Source organism: Haliotis cracherodii, unplaced genomic scaffold, assembly GCF_022045235.1.
Source record: "Haliotis cracherodii isolate W230 unplaced genomic scaffold, xgHalCrac1.p SCAF_19, whole genome shotgun sequence".
NCBI lineage: Eukaryota > Metazoa > Mollusca > Gastropoda > Lepetellida > Haliotidae > Haliotis > Haliotis cracherodii.
The window spans coordinates 10,868,931-10,883,437 of NW_027266274.1; the positions used below are offsets into that span (position 1 = coordinate 10,868,931).

The 14,507-nt window shown below is 39.2% G+C and overlaps 1 pseudogene; it reads left to right on the top strand.

Moving 5' to 3' along the window:
- Positions 1-1,625: 1,625 nt before the first annotated feature.
- Positions 1,626-5,700, top strand: LOC139466942 (uncharacterized; annotated as a pseudogene).
- The last annotated feature ends 8,807 nt before the right edge of the window (positions 5,701-14,507 follow it).

Here is a 14,507-nt window from a genome sequence, read left to right on the forward strand (position 1 = left end):
AGGTGCATTGGCAGGTGCGCGTTACAGAGACTTGATCCTACAGCCTTACATTCTTCGTCAACGTCAACGTTCATGGCGGACAGTTCCAGCAGGACAACGCTCGACCGATATTGCACGTGTTTGTCAAGACATTACCTTGGCCAGCCCGGTCACCAGATTTGTCCCCGATTGAGCATCTGTGGGACGAGTTGGATCGACGCGTTCTCAGAAGGAATCCACCGCCCAAACACTACCGGCGCTTCTTGATGCACTTCAGCTTGAATGGCAGCACATCCAACAGCGTGTTATTGACAACTTGATTGCATCTATGGGTCGTCGGTGTCAAGCGGTGATTGATGCACGTGGTGGGCACAACCGATACTGACATTTTCTGTACCCCTGTGACATTAACTGTATCGTGTACGTATGTCTGGCTAGGTGACACGATTAATGTTTTAAACATAGTGTACATTGATCTTCAAACAGTGTTTCAATTATGGTTTCTGTGTCCTATTTTGAAACAATCATATTATATAACATTTTGAAAGTCGGTGTCAAGTTTCTTTTTTTGAAGAGTATATATAGCTAAGCATGTAGTGTAACGTGTTTGATTTCTTGAGGGATGTTTCTTACTGCAGGGTTGTAGCACAAGGGTCAATTAAAGAAAGGGGGGCGTGTTTCCAATCCCTGCACTACAATAGTCGTAAGTCAATATAATAATCAGTGTTTAAGTTTAATTTTTTTATAAAATTTGAAGTACCAATGATTTGTTAATGTCAATACTTTCATTCAACTTGACTAAGCATTGCTGACAATTTAGGGAGATTTTAAAAGTTCTGGTGTAGCCAAAGGTGCTTGTGTCATTAAATAGAGGAGTGAGCGAGTATGGTTTTATGCCGCTTGTAGCAACATTCTAGCCATATCACGGCAGGGGACTCCAGAAATGGGCTTCACACATTGTACCCATGTCGGGAATTGAACCCGGTTCTAACCACTCGGCTACCCGACTGCCCTTAAGTGCCTCACACATGATAAAGTAAAAAGTAGACAAAGCTTACTGAGGTTTAACTTATAAATAATACTTTGATCCCTGTTATGACGTCATAGAATGAAGCATTGTGGGAAATGACAAAGTTACAAGTATTTATATAGAATATGTAGCCAGATTTTGCCTACTTTCAAACATCCAAATCATAATGATTTTTAGGAATGCTTAAACATTCTTTATACACCTTACCAAGGAAAATATCTTAACTTTCTAGTTAAGATACATATTATTTAAATCTTATTAGCATTTATTTTATCTTTAACTTATTTGAAAGTAATTTGTGTAACAAAGCTGAATCTTATATTAAACTTGTAGTTTCATTGAGCAACTGTTTCTCAAAGATAATATCTGCTATATTGCCTGAAGTTCTGAATATATCGATGTGACTATGATGAAAAATGTATATATTTTTCTGATTAATTGAAAATCATGGAAAGTCATTTATCTGATTGCAGTGGTTTACATTTCATACTTTTTCATTCATTAACATTTGATTCAGTTACATTATCAATTTCTCATTTTGCATTAAGCTTTATGCCATTTACATGACAAAACATCAGTTTTATTGTCACATTGATATGAAGGACCTTTTCATAACATGGCAGTTCTTGGTATACTTGGAAGAATTTAGCATTAAAGTAAACTGATTCTAAACAAAACAAAAAATAAAATATTATCTCTTTGCATGATCAGGGTAAGTAATCAGCTACCCAATGATGAATAGGGGGTTCTTAATTTGTATTCTAAATTAAGTTAAATATTTGCATTAATGACATGTGCTATGACACCCGTGAATATTCGGGGTAGAATAGGTCTTCAGCAACCCATGCTTGCCGTTAAAGGCGACTATGCTTGTCGTTAAAGGCGACTATGCTTGTCGTTAAAGGCGACTAACGGGATCGAGTGGTCAGGCTCGCTGACTTGGTTGATGCAGGTCATCGATCCCGATTGCGTGGATCGATTCTCATGATATCAATCACTGGATTGATTGGTCCAGACTCGATTATCTTACAGACCGCCGTGATATAGCTTGGATATTGCTGAGTGCGGCGTTAAACAACAAACCAACCAACCAACATGTGCTATGATGTGATGAACTCAGTTTGATAAGTGCCACATGTGGAAATTACCTGTTTGTTTTCCAGAGGCGTTCAAACAAATGTGGAAGAATAAGAGGGATGACAATAACCGACAGATCAATGGCAAGAAAGAACACCATAGGAGAAATAACAGATGAGTGAGTGAGTGAGTTGGGTTTAACGCCGCTTTTAACAGTATTCCAGTTATATCACGGCGTGTCAGCTTAATGTGGGAGGAAAGCCCGAAGTGATGCAGGTTTCAGACGTTTACCACTTCAGTGAAACCCACGAGCACGGGTATGGTGCTGACAAACCTAGAAACATAATCGGGGCGAACCGGGATTCGAACCCACGATCATAGGTTTCTGGCGTCCCCAAGGGACGCAACTCTGCACAGCGAATCGCGGCGCCTTAGACGACTGGGCCACCCGTGCCCCCAATAACAGATGAAACAAGAGAAGAACAAGTGTAAGTATAAATAAACATATCAGAATCAGGTATTTATATTATTGTGGCCATGTCTTTCAAAATATACAGTGTTTGTTTCAGACATTTAAAAGTGCTCTGAAATAATATATTAATGTAAGTGTAATGAGCCTGACCCACTGCATCATTAAATGTCTCATGAAATATGTATGGTGTTGTTAGAGTAAAGTTAATTTTAATGTATGTTATCTCTGTTTCTGTCATGCTTTGATAACCTTTTGCAAGGATCATGTGAGCTATGGTGTGTATAAGTTAGGGCTACTTCAAACTGATGTTTCATTTTCAACGCAGAAGCTTAAGGACAGAGTCTAGGCTCTAGAGAAGAGTAAGAAACCTGACGATTGAAGACGCAGGGCAAAGGGGATCCTGACAAGGGAGTGTACGTCTCCAGACATATCTGATGAGGAAGATGACACAGTCAAACTTGTGCTGCCTCTGATATGGGCAGTCCCCATGATGACAGACATAAAAGAACAGCTGGACAGCATCAGGGGAAAAGACATGCGTCAGGACCACCCATCAAAGATGCTTAGCGACAATCCGTCATGTTGGGTGCCGGAATGGGCCATTCGAGGAAGATACAAGGAACAAAGAGGTACTTGCATTATTAGACAATATAGATGTCATCTGGATTATCTGCATCCCTTTTTCTGTCTCACAAACATGTGCATCATTCAGTCTTTATGTTGACATTCAATTACTGTGACATGCCTCGGAGTTATAGGTCCGACTTAAGAGTGCGGTTGTATATAGTTATACCAGGGAATTCTGTCCGTCCTTCAGAGGACATCTTTTGAGCGATCTGTAACTCAGAACTACTGCATGGCTTCTTTTTTAAATTCAGGGAACAATTTTAAAATCAATACTGCCTTTTTGGAGTTATTTGTACTTCACCATTTGTGCGAAAACTAATTCATGGATTCTTTTCCAATTTGAGGAACAATTTTTATGCCATTTGGACAGGTGCAGTGCAAGGTTGATTTTATATATTTTTATTCTATTAGGATTTATATAGCACACATATCCACGTCCCCTTATGATTTATGTGCCCAAGGCGCTTTTTGGTGTTCCCCCGGTCGAGAGACACAATCACCTTATACCATATTTACCTTACGATCTTTACTCCCTGGGGATAGTCTACTGCAACTACTTCATTGACTCAAAGAATATATGTTTTGCTGATCTTATTTAAAGAGGTGCGAATTTCACTCCCTAATGGTTGGTTGGTTGGTTTTACGCCGCACTCAGCAATATTCCAGCTATATGATCTATGTGGTAGATCATAATTATAAACTTGACCTAAATGGGCAGGGATATATTTGAAAATGCCACTATTTTAGTCGAGGTCAGGGGTTAGTTAGATATTAGTGAGTCCTGCTCACTTTTTGCCTTGTTTTATTCATTATATACTTTTAGAAACCTATTATGTGGGTATCGCCATTATGAAAAGATGTGTTTTCTGCCAATGGTAAAACCTGGGAAGAGGTTTTACATTTTTACCAAAACCCTGGGATGAGGTTTTTGTAAATTTAGTAAAACCTCATCCCAGGGTCTTTGTAAAAAGGTAAGACCTCCATACCAGGTCTCGGCACTGAACAAAATACATTCCGGATACACACTGATTTTTCATCACACGGTCTTACTTAAAGGCACATACCCGCACTTCTGCACAAAGACAACAGAAAACAACAGCCAGTAACATCCTTTAATGAAAGTTAAATGTAATGTAGAGAGACGCTTTTTGGGATAGACCTTCCAGACTTGCCTCAGTCGTTGAGTCTACAGAGGTACCTGACGAAGTGCCTGACGAAGTACCTGCAGAAGTAGCTGTCTCAGTTGCGGAAGTAGTTGTCTTAGTCACTGAAGTTGGTGGCGCACAAGACACTTTCTCCGTCTTTTTAGGAATCTTCCTTCAGATAATGTCTGAAGCCTTGGACTTTAGATCGTCGCTGGTGCGTTTGTAGATGCGGACAGCACTACTCCGGTCCCCTTAAAAATATTTGTTGTAGTTAATTACAACAAAGTATACAACCGTTTGTTCTAAACATCTATAAAGCATTAAGCCACTTTAGAAAATATGGCTACATCAAAATACATTTTTATAGTAAAACTTAACCATTTCTATACGCTTGTTAAGGGCGTTTCATTTTATTCACAGATAATATTCGAAACAGTGAAAATCATAAAATATTGGTAAAGGATTGTCCTATACATTGAACTAAACTTACCAGTTTGTTCGCAAATCTGCTGCTCGCTTACTTCCGCCTTCTAAATACGCCAACGGCCCAGTCGTTCTTGTATTTGGTCTTTTGGGGAACACATACGTCCAGTTACTTCTGAAGTTCTTCTTCAGACAATGGAGATGCAAAACGAAAGTGAAAATCATATGCGTCGTCACTGACATCCTTAGTTTCCACAAACTCACTTTGAGTTAGAAAGAGTTAGAAATAGGTCTCCGCCTTCCTCCTCGCTCGACATCTCCAACTCAACTGAGAAAGACAACCACGTGTTCTTACCGCATGCATCCCACGTGCACGGTGCGGGTTCTTTCAATACGCTTATCCTGGCAATAGCGAGGTAGTAAATCTCCGTTATAGTGTCCTAAATGGGAGACAATTAAATTTGCAGTAATTCTAAACGTTTAACGGTTTCTAAGCCGGATAAAACACTCCTCCTCGGTTTTGGTAGAGAATGTTAAACCTCGGGAGTCAGAAAATCCCTCCTCCCGAGGTTTTACATTCTCTACCAAAACCTCTGGGTCGTGTTTTCTCTATTACGTAGAGGGATCATAGTAATATTCATGTCTGGAATCAGTTCAAGGGAGTAAAATTTTCTCCTGTTTGGTTTGAAGCTATTTTGGTTTTTCATTAAAGTTTTTCATTGATTTGCAGGCAACAACCTGATATCAAGGAGGAGAAGCCCATCAACCCCTGAGTCATCACCTCCATCCACATCTTCTCGAGCCACAGCCTCTGACACATCTTGCCAACCAGATGCACTGTCAACCCCTTCCTCTTCAACATCTTCATCTTCATCTTCAACACCAACACAAGACTATTCTTCGACCTTTCCCAAGTTCACAAGTCAAAGAGTAGGAGATTCATTTAGTTCTGTGCCTTACATCTGTGTGACTTTCTGTTTGACTTTCATCATCATCCATACGACAACAATATTGAGATATATGGATTACAACTTCTTAATTTGCTAAACAGTGAAGTTTTGGTACAGTACTATTGTCAAGCGAAGAACTGTTCCATAACGTCACTATTTAGCAAATTAAGAAGTTATCCGTATATCTTAATATTGTCATCATTCCAGCTTCTAAATGCCACTCAACCAACTTATACACCAGGGCTCACCTAATACAATGTTACTATGTAAAGACACTTGGGTATATATATATATATATATATGCTTTAAACTAAGTACCAGCTGATTTTTGCATCAAGATCCTAATACCAGTGCTTATCCTTCACAATATACAGAGTTAAAATACCATATTTGGTATTTGACAAGTAAGTAAGTGAGTAAGTGAGTTTGGTTTAACGCCGCTTTTAACAGTATTCCAGTTATATCGCGGCGTGTCAGCTTAATGGGGGAGGAAAGCCCGAAGTGATGCAGGTCTCAGACGTTTACCACTTCGGTGAAACCCACGAGCACGGGTATGGTGCTGACAAACCTAGAAACATAATCAGGGCGAACCGGGATTCGAACCCACAATCATAGGTTTCTGGCGTGTCCAAGGGACGCAACTCTGCACAGCAAATCGCGGCGCCTTAGACGACTGGGCCACCCGTGCCCCCGGTATTTGACAAGAAACTTACCATTACTGTATATTTTGAATGATAAATGTATTCCTTCGCCCGAGTATCTCCTGATAAGAAGTACATGTATATCAACATTTGTTGAGTAACTCCTCAGTAGCTACAGTGCTCGTCGGTATCTTGGATATAGGAAGCCAGTGGGATGAGATGTAAGTTACATGACAGGGTATTCTTGAATCTGATGTCAGTGGTAGGAATACTGTATATATTGTGTAATTTGCAAATGTATTAAATTTAATGTTTTTTCCCATTGGCTTTATCTTGTCAAATCCTCATCAATTATATATGTTGTATGTGTTACATTAATTATTTGTATATACATGTACATTATTTTCAAGGGTCAGGAATTGAAATGTTTTCAATGTAAATAAATTGTTAATGATGCAATAATGTTGTGGTTGTTTGGATCTTTCATTGTTTTAGATAGTCTACGTTGTAATGTACCTCTTAAAGGTGTTTGCTAATTAACTGCCAAAAGATCCGTTCAGTAAGTAAGACCAACTTTTTTACCAAGTCATTTGAGTTTAAAAACATGATCAGAGTATGAATATGTAGTATTATGGCGTATTTTATTGGTATATACTTGGAATACTTGGAATGGAATTATACCCATTTACACTGCATATTTCCTTACATGATAGAAGATCATAACACTTTGATTGCATTGTGAAATAGGGCACTCAAGTACAATCAAGCGTTATATTTTCAATTAAACCGAGTTCAATTACAATGATCACAGAATGTTTCGATATATAGATAACCTGACCTGAGTGTCTTTTGAGATTAAATATATCAACATTTGTCTGTAACAAAAGCAAATATCCGAGGCTTAACTTGAATATTTGTACATTTATTGAAGAGTGTTTTATTTCTGATCAAGTGTCCTACTTCAAACCATTTCTATACAAAGTATGTTCAAAGCCAAATACAGCCAGAAAGCCGAAGTGGCAAAGGTCTGTGATGTTATTGGATTGTGAGGTCATGCATTCAGTGAAGTGATAGATGAACGTTGATGATTTCATCGTTTGTGACACCGATAGTAGTGACCAAATGGTAGAGGAGGCATTGTGATAACACCGAAGGTGATATCGCTTGATGACACTTATGGCAATCAGTATTTTGTGAATATATCATTGTGCATGATGTAAATGTAACAGTGAAAGAGAATCGTTCGATCAGTCGACGATAGTTGGAATCCTGCCTAGGTATTCGGTGCCGGATCCTTGGATACCCAGAATGAGGTATCCTGTAGGGTGTCAAGTACCGGATCCTTGGCCACTCAGATTGAGGAGTACATTACAGTAAATATGTGAGCATATCTAATGAAATGAACTTTAAAAAATATCTGGTTATGTCTCGAGGTCAAGTTAGGTATCTGGTGTCGGACACTTGGACACCCAGATTGAGGAATCCGGTGCCGGATACCCGGATTCCATGAGGCATGCTTTCGGCTGACGTGTCCAGTGCCGGATACAATGAATCTTGTATCCGACAAGGTATCTGCCACTGGATACCTGGATGCGTTTTGGGAAAGTGTCCGGTTGTATCCAAGAGGTATCCGGATTCCGGAAACTGCATATTTATTTTGCTGTGTAAATGCGACAACACCCTTTCCATTTTCGTAAGACAGAGTCGACTGTACGATTCCGACTCTGCCATGAGCAAATGTATGCATCACTATCACAAACACATGCAAAGTCAAAACAATTGTTCACTGAAAAAATACAGGATATATATGGTACAACTCAACATAGGAAGTGCATCAATGACCACAAACAAAGACTTTAAATAGTGAATAGAATAAGTCATCGTAATATACTATCAAAGGACAACAAATCTAGTGTATAGATATGTTTTGACACACTGCTGTTTAACCGCCGTAATACATATTGTGTAGAGCTGATGAGATGATGGTTCTTGTTTGACAGACATGCCTCAATCTGTGTCACACTAGTGGTGATTCGCAGGTGTGAATATGCTCTGTTGGACGGCTAATTCTCTCTCAGAAACTTCCGTGTTTCAAATTTCCTGATCAACAGTAAAGAAATGATTTGGCGATATGATAAATGTGTCTCCTCGGGAAACAACTAAGGCGACCACAGACAGAGACGATAAACGGCTCTATATCCGTTCAAAGGAAATTGAAAGTAATTGTAAGTGGAGTTGAGGATATTGAGAATCACCCCAGAGAATACCGACCAGATCAACCGAATGTTTCTTCCCAAATTACGACTTTCATCATAATTGTGTCTGAAACATGCTATTTAGGTCTTGCACCTAAGGTTATGTTGATATCAAAGCACGTTTTGCTAACTGTACTTAGCATAAGCACATCAGAAGAGTTACAGACAGTAGTGTGCAATATTAGTTGCAGCATAACTGTTTGATGAAGGGCATTTAGAAAGACTAGACACTTCCAAATGTGGACCGCCTTGAGGTAGCCTGAAAAACTTAAAGAGTTGCTTTTATCAACATTTACTTACTCACTCAAAAAAAACGCCTGAACTTAGGAACAAAAAAGAGAATACAAATGACGTTTTTGTGCCATATCTGTAATAATAAGACCAATGATATGTATTAAAGTATAATATAAATATGCAGTAAATAATGTAAAAAAATGAAGAAATTTTCTTTCAAATGTTCATTAATATTCTCGGGAAGGACAAAGAAATCGTGATTTTTCAGCGACGTTAATAGCAAATACTACACTCATTCTTGTTAGATACCATGATAGTTCACGAGTTTCGTAAAAATGGTATCTAACGAGAATGCATGAGTGTGGAATTTTATTTATTACCAACGTTAAATATATATTTAAGTGAAAATACATAAGCACCTTCGTTCGTTGACAGACCAAAATGAAACCGGTTACAAAATCTCGTTGCGTATGAATATTGAAATATGCCCACATGGGCATTGTTGACATTTCTATGCATACGCAATAACAACATGCGCCTGCAGTTGTGTTTGCAAACAAAACAGCACCGACGCTCAAGATCCTTTAGCAAAAAATCCTTCAACTTATGGTAAATCAAGCGCCATGTTGTTAGTACCCAGGACACCTATAAGAAAATTTGAAAAGTCACAATAGCGCCGCGCTTTCAATATCGGACCAACAGTGTGACTCTGTGCCATCAAAATGGTTCGGTTTCCTTTATATCATGTCCGTATCATTTTGCAAGAGGGAAATCAGAGTTTCGTATTAACTGTTACTTTACTGAAGACGTGAAAATAACAAACTCAAGTCTGCTTGCATGTTAATGACAGGTTCGAACGATCGAAGGGCAAGGTCACCACTGGAATAAGAAAAGACAACCGGGATCTTCTCACAGCGTTTTACGCTAGATATAGGGAATGTTTTTGTTCACAGTTGGGATATTTTGGGCCACTTAATCAGATGTCAGGGACACTTCTACGGAGTTTTCGAATGATATGTATCGGAAATGTTCACTTTGAGTGATCTGGTTGTGCAGTCGTGAACAAACAACTCCCAAAACAATGCTACAAAATACGCTTCGAAAGGGACACTGATGACACAACTGGATCATCCCAAGTAAGTCTAGATATCTGTCCAGATTGTTCGGACTGACTTCATTTCGCCACGCTCATCCCCTTACGTTAAATCAAATTGAAAAATGCGAAAATGGTCTAGTACGTCACGCTCATGGGGACCCTGAATCTATTGATCGGTAGTCGTACATCGTAAAATGGCTTGCTCGATTATAAAATGTCTGTAGAAGCTCTATGCATAACGTATATAGAATGCAAACCGAGTTTGATGCATGTGACTATGTTGTTTGGTTTTAAAAAAGTGTTTATAAATATTTCTCGCTCTCATGAGATTGCTTCAGTTCTGCCTTGTTGCAAAATGAATGACGTCGCACGATTTTTATGAATGAATTAAGTAGTCCCGGTATGAAAGAGGTCACGGTTATCCAATCGAAACGAATAAAACAAGGTCAACCTTGTACGACACACGTGACGAAGGGATTTAGTATCTTACCACCTGTATCTTCACCACTTAGGTAATAAAATATCAGAGGCCATCAGCATTAAAGTTCATGGCAATCTTTCATTTATGGGCAGGCTGGCGCATCACCGGATCTGTTGAGTACCTGGCGAAAGGTTTTAATGAAATACACCTAGTTACGTTTTCTAAATATTTTATCATGTGGTGACATTTGATTAAAGTGGATATATTAATTTCATGTCTTTTCCCGAAACGCACGTATCCATGATGACACTTAACATCTGCTTTGCGATTTTATTTGTCGTTAGAAAATGTTTAAGGTCCACAGTGAGAATCATCTATGTCCGAAATATTGTTCTTTGCACCTTTCACATAGTTACATATAATACATATTTGACAGAAAAATCCATAAAGGAGGTGGCCAGAAGCTCTCATTCTTGACTTCTAGGATGCATGTATTCGTTCTCGTTGCATACTAAGTTAATAAGAGGAGAGGAAATGTAAAGTAAGGATGATTTGCCATGCCTCCAGTAATATCAGTTCATCATGATACAAGTTGTTTTACCTTTGCCTTTAGCTATGCAGTGTTGTGTCCAACTGGAGGTGGAGTAGCGTGGATAATAGTGTATTTAGCGTATGCATTGATATCATTATTGCGAGGTCATACAGAGAACGAGATGCACGGATCCCATTTACAGGTCATTACTGTGATACAAAGTGGCTTCGGTGTGGATACATTGTGCCATTGTAGATCCGACGTATGCCTCATGGATGTATATAGAAGTCAATTTCCATGTGTGTGTACGTGCGTGTCTGTGACGTTTTAATGTGAACTGATGGACATACAAACTACCTGAATACCCATTCACGGACGGTAGGTATACCATTACAGAAACTGTATTTCTAATCTTTCTTTGTGATCAGAATCTTGTTACAGAGTGATTTCCTGTCGTAAGTGAATGTACTTCTCATAGCTCAATCTGAAATCTGTTTCTATCTTATCTTTTTTCACGTTACAAAAGTATCTCACAGCGTTCACTTTTTACAAAGACAGGTCATCGAGGAGTAAAAATCCAACATTAGCTTAAGTGGATGTAACAAGATTGCAACCGTTGACCAATTTTTAAATTTATTCAGCAAACTCTGACAGCAAACATATCTCACTTAGCAATCCGTGTTCCTACATTCCTAGATTTATTGACCAGGTCACTAGATGAGACCAACACCAATCTGCCGTCCTACCATGTTCCTTGACCAAACAAATAGACTAGAGGTTGTTTCACTCTTGATATAACATCTATAAATGCTTGGAGTTTGTTTATCTGAGAAAGTGGGAATCACGCACCCAACTGACTGTTGACTCTGTCTATGAATCTTGGTCAAGACACTCCATTAAGATCCTTCCCTCGTTAGCATATGTACCGTCGCGTTGCAGACGCCGCGTTGAAGGTCAAACGCCCACACCAACTATTACTCCTCAATAAATTGCAGAGAAATAGACGGTGTTCAATTTGCAAACAAATAATGATAATTTGTCAATAATAAGGTTTGTGATATTAATCGCAAATGTTACATGTGAAAAGTATGGTTTTCATTTTTGAATGTTTGAATTTCAGTAAAGTTAACCAGTACTAAGAAGAGCTGATGTATTTTTAAACCTGTGCAGTTTTAATGTAGAAGGAAAGGCCATGTCATGCAGATCGTTGACGCTCATTGCTTTGGTACAGAACGCCATGGTGCTTGTTGGTGATATCGTAAAGAACGACTACAAATTAATATGTGACAATCCGTTACGATATGTTTGTGAGTTGTGAGTTTATATTTATCTCAAGAAATACCTTCATACGGTTTTGCCGTAGGTTTTTATCAATAATAATTGGGAAATCCGTAGTACTAAATGTAGAACTTCAATTTGTGGGGCGGTCGGGTAGCCTAGTGGTTTAAGCGTTCGCTCGTCACGCCGAAGACCCGGGTTCGATTACCGACATGAGTACAATGTGTGAAGCCCATTTCTGGTGTCCCCCGCCGTGATATTGCTGGAATATTGCTAAAAGCGGAATAAAACCATACTCACTCGCTCACTCACTATTTCGATTTGTACGTCACAACATTGACTTCAATCAATACGGACAGAGGTCATGATCATTTCATTACCAATAGTATGCATGTCTACATGTATATGTACGTCTATCTGTTTGGATTGGGGTTTTTTCATCTCAACACATATACATGCATGCCATAATCAGCACACAGAGTGAATGAGTGATTGAGTGATGTTGTACGCCGCTTTCAACAATCCTGGCGAGGGACATCAGACATGGGCCTTGCATTTCGTACCTATGCTGCAAAACGGACCCGGTATTTAGACATGACAGACCAACGTTTTATCCACAAACGGTACGCGACCAACAAGTACCAAGTGTTTATAATAACAGTGACTTTTTTCGATTACTTTTCTATAAATTCATTCGTCTCATATTTGACCCGTTAAGATTCCGGGATAGAATAGGTCTTCAGCAACCCATGCTTGCCGTAAAAGGTGACTTTGCTTGTCGTAAAAGGCGACTAACGGGATCGGGTGGTCAGGCTCGCTGACTTGGTTGATGCATGTCATCGATCCCAATTGCGTGGTTGGATGCTCATGATATTAATCACTGGATTGTCTGGTCCAGACTCGATTATTTACAGACCGCCGTCATATAGCTGGAACATCGCTGAGTGCGACGTTAAACAACAAACCAACCAACCAACGTCTCATATTTCGATCACATTTTATAATGCCCTGGAAATGCAAGTTAACCTGCCACAGAGGAAAACAAACTGACGTTATCATTGCTTTCATTATTATATTATTAAATGCAGACATACGTCAGTTTTATCACCTTGACACCATTAATTTACCTTGTAACTTTTTATATTACCTTGGCTGCAAGTAGAACACATGTTTGATTTTTTCATTCCCCATCATATGATATCTGAGGTTGTAAATAGAATATTACTATCATTTCAATTTCATTTCAAGAAATTATATTCAGTTTCCCCTTGGAAAACTTGGATAAACCAAAAGCTATATTACTTGGAAATTGAGGCTGGTGTCGTATCCAACAAATACCAACTCTGAAACAGAGGATGCTGCCAGAAAACGATACTGCACATTTTAATTCCGTAGTTACATTACAGCAATGCACTGCGGCAATCCTTTGAAGCATACCCATAGCAGATTTGCTACCCAAGTTAGAATTACTGATAGCGCTCAGACATAACACGTTGGCGTTCAACACATATATGTCCACTTTGCGTCGTGTTTGGCTGGAGATGTAGCTGCTATGGCCGAGATACTGCCTAAAGGAAAACATATTTTGCTCAATTTTACAGAACAAAAGACATATACCACCAGATTCCCTCACAAACATAACTAGTCCTAGCTGCTCTTGCAAGTCTTTCAAGAACATCCTAATCAATACAACTGACCTTTCAAATCCAATTGTACTTTTATTACGCGAATGCCCTTGTCCCTTCTACACACGCTGCCCAGACAGCGAATGGGACTTCTCCCAGGAAGCGCTGCCTAGTCAAACCCACCCAGAACTTTTCGGAGAATGTGGAGACTCCCCAACACAGCAGCCTTCTGCATTACCCAGATTGTCAGAAGGGCTGCATTCCTGGAAGCAAACCCAGGTACTTCCCCAATGTCATTCAACAGATTGGGAGGTACCAAACCTAGGGCACCAAGAACAATGTGGAGTGGGACAACTTGGTACTTGGGTTGCAAGCGTGTCATTTCGAAAGCGAGGTCCGCATATTTGCCATGTTTTTCCTGAATTTTTGTCAATCACATTAGTGTCAAAGGGGACAGAAAATTTAAAGATATAAATGATTACATTGGGTTTATCAAAAAGGACAAGATCAGATTTGTTGGCCTGGATACGTCGAAGGCTGTAAATGGGCCTATTCCAAAGAATTTTGTATTTATCATTTTCCATGACGCCCTCTACATATTCCGGATCGAAACCATTCGCGGACCTCTGTGTCAAAACCATAAGCATGTCGAAGACGGTGATACAATGATCGAGCTACACCATCATGTCGTGTAAGATATTTTATTATTGTTATTATTATTA